General features: G+C 47.0%; 1 long non-coding RNA gene across 1 annotated transcript; it reads right to left on the bottom strand.

The window, feature by feature from the left end:
- Positions 1-3,033: 3,033 nt before the first annotated feature.
- LOC106816161 lies at positions 3,034-3,199 on the bottom strand. The gene is made up of 2 exons (XR_001394842.1): positions 3,166-3,199; positions 3,034-3,129 (listed from the first exon to the last, which is right to left on the bottom strand). It is a non-coding gene; the product is annotated as an uncharacterized LOC106816161 (long non-coding RNA).
- Positions 3,200-3,534: the final 335 nt, after the last annotated feature.

Here is a 3,534-nt window from a genome sequence, read left to right as displayed (position 1 = left end):
AAAACCATGGTTATTGCACAATTAGAGGATTTGGATGGGATTTTGGTACTCGACTTTCTCGTCCCAAACAATGCTATCATGAACATTACAACAGGAATGCTATCGCTCAATGGGAGAGAGGTTCAAGGATTTTGGACAGGTGGAGAGAATGGTAGACCAGTATACGTGGATGAAGCAACGATGCTGAAGCCAGGGAAAAGATACAGCATCCCTGGATGGACTTATGCAAACGATAAGGTGTCCAGAGGGAAGCAGGTAAAGCTAATGCCTATCCCAGAATTTCAGAAGCTGGAGACACAGGGGAGTCGGATGGAGCAGATGGTATTCCCAAGGGAGGTGATGAACGTACCCTTGGTTATTTTCCACATAGGAGAGAAGCTTACCCTGCTGTTGGGGACCAGCAAGTAGGGGAACTCAAACCAGTGGAAGAGAGTGAGACACAGCAAGGACCGCAGTTGGTGAGCATGCTAGACGGCATCGCACCCACCAAGTTGGCTGACCACCTACAGAACCTACGGGATAGAGTAGATACATACGACTTTGACATTGAGCACCGGAAAGGACAGCATCACCAGAATGCGGATGCGTTGTCACTTAAGACAGTCAGGAAATGCCCGAACGAGAACTGCCTAGATAGCAGGCATGGAATGAGGGGAGCGGATGCCCGACCAGCGACGGAGATGCACCCAGGGAAAGAGGAAACGCACGTTCAGGAGGAAGAAGACGAGGAAAGTAGTAGCGATAAACCACCCAGCTGCAGTGGGGGACGAGAGGATTCTACATGGAGATTTGAACCACCCAGTCGTAATGGGAGGAGAGACGGTTCTTTATGTGAGGATAAGGAGCAGCGTGGGCAGGTGTTAGTAGTGACCGAGGGAGAGCGAGAGGATCGCCGAGAGAATCCCGAGGATCAGGGGGAAGACCATGATGTATGGAACCCGGAAAATATTAGAAGATTACAGGATAAGGACCTTGTGATTGTTTTCTTGAAGGAACGAAAAGAAGCGGCGTTGGACAGACCTGAGTTTGCAGAAATTGCAGGAATGGGATCGGAGGCGAAAGCGTACTGGGGGCAGTGGAATCAATTAGGGGTTCAGGAAGGTAAATTGTATAGACGATGGGAGGCGCCAGTCACGCTGACTCATCCCATACTTCAGCTGGTAATACCTAAAGAGTTGCAAAGAGAAATATTTCAGCAATTACATTACCATCGTACAGCAGGACATCAAGGAGAGAAACGGAGTAGGTCCAGCATACAGCAACGGTTCTACTGGCCACACTACACAAAGAATATCAAGAGATGGTGCCAGTACTGCACTGTCTGTGCTCGGAGGCAACCTGCAAAAGGGTTGAGAAGGGGAAGGTTAAAACAGTCGGAAGAAAAGGGGAAGGCAGAAGAGAAGTTGAGGGGAGTAAGAGTAGAATGGGGAAGACGAAGTCGTATCCGAGGGCGGACACTAATAGGAGTTGGGGGGAGTTGTGGAGATTTCGGGGGTGTGTAACTCACAGGAGCGGTAGACTAGATCAGGATGGATAGATTGAACTCCTGGGATTGATGGAATAACCTTATATTAACTAAAGACAGGATAAAATATAGACAGCACATAAATATCAACGTCCATGGGCGCAGCCATCTTGGATCAGGCTATCACTGCAACTGCTATGGTAGGGGAAAACAAGGAGTGTTTACGCGAAAAGCGATAACGCGATAAATAGATTATAATATTCAACGCGGTTATGTACTAGTGGTCAACATAATATATGAGGAGATTGAAATAGAATAAATAGTCTAAGTTGTCGAAGAGTAGGATATGTACTTAGAAACGGGTTGCATAAGATGATGTACCTATCGTACCAGACACGGGTTGCGGCATCGGGTGAGGCAATCATGGTACTACCAGGTACGGATTGCACCAGCGAACGAAATCTGCGCGCCAGCTAGGTATATAAGGCGCGCCGAATCGCAGAGCAGGAGCGTTATTTTTTAGGTACAGGTAGAAGGAAGAAAAAGGAAGAGGAAGAAGAAGGAGAAGGAAGAAGAAGAGAGAGGGAGCGGAAGCGTTGTAGAGTGAGAGGCTGGAGGCACAGGTTTTCAGGTAGGTGGAAACCGGAGACGGACGGGAGAGGGAAATAAAACGAGGACGGAGAAGAACGGGATTCCGGTTAGGTAGAGCCAGGAGCGACTACGAGGGAGACCCCTTGGAGACTGCCTAGGTCTACGCGAAGAAAAGACGAGCGCGAGAGAGGAAGACGAAACCGGCAACCCGTTACTTCTTCAATATTAATCTAGTGGTGATAGGATCCGCTGCATATACGAATGCAGGGGAATTATTTGTGAACTAGTAGGAATCAATAAAGCTATAACCGTACAGTTAACCGAATCTCACTGTGTTCTGTTCAGCTGGTGCGACCTGTTATCTGCTACGTGACATCACCGTCCTGCCTAGTACAACAGCAGGAGCGAACACTGAATCCAAACAACTGGGACACGCGTTAACTAAACAACGTCTGTCGTACCGTAGTCGGCTACCCCTAGGGCCACTACACTACGTATATATACACTTCTACAAGTGTATCCGCGCACCAAGTTTTGGTTATTATAAAGACATCTCTTGACGCCTATAGTGTGACGCATCAACCGAACCGTATAAGATCATTCTATATACTTGATATAATCTAATATCCTATAAGATTGTCTAAAATGCAAAATTTATAGGAATTTCCCACGGATATCTCTTTAGGATAAATGCCTCTAACCGTCTAACTATAATCATCGGAGTCGATCGGGTGAATTCCCGCGGACCCGCGGGACCTGCAATAACCCAGGTTCGAATCCTGGTCACGGCACCAATGTAGTCCTGATCGACGGCAGCCAATGTCATCCTGGTCACGGCACCAATGTAGCCGCTGGGTAATTCTGCTGCCAGACAACTGTGCGCTATAGCTTGCGTGCTATGTGCGCCGTGTAATTGCTTGACTAAATTTACAAATACGATAATAAAATGAGAGTAGACTGATGTTGGTTACAACTGCCGTTTCACTGTATATTTCATACTCACAAAACACACACACTACACACTACACATAGAATCTAGCAACCGAGGACTGTGAACATAAGAACCTAAGAACCTAAGAACCTAAGCCTAAGAACCTAAGCCTAAGAACCCCGTGTCGCTCGTGCGGGCTCTTTTATACCCCGATCTTGCAAGATGAGTCGCGAATTCCTTACCAAATATGTCTTCTAACCATCACTGCTGGCTACAAGGAAGGCATAGGTATGACGTAGGTAATGACGTAGGATGTCCGCTAGATTTACAAACAGGGCGGTCATCAGTCTTCTGGAAATATCTTCATTCCGGCCAATGTGCATATGTTCAGGGTGGAACAGCTGTTTAGCAGCTGTGTTGAAACCAAGTTCTGCTTAATGTGTTGTTTGTTCTTTGCCGACTGTTGCCCAAACTAATATAGTGATACGGCCACGGTGTATATTTAAATGTTATTCATTGCAAATTGACACGTACGATGTGGACAGTG

The sequence above is a fragment of the Priapulus caudatus genome, unplaced genomic scaffold (assembly GCF_000485595.1).
Source record: "Priapulus caudatus unplaced genomic scaffold, Priapulus_caudatus-5.0.1 Scaffold1302, whole genome shotgun sequence".
NCBI classification, from domain to species: Eukaryota; Metazoa; Priapulida; class Priapulimorpha; order Priapulimorphida; family Priapulidae; genus Priapulus; species Priapulus caudatus.
Note: the sequence above shows the minus strand (reverse complement) of the source record. Positions and strands in the feature narration are given on the sequence as shown.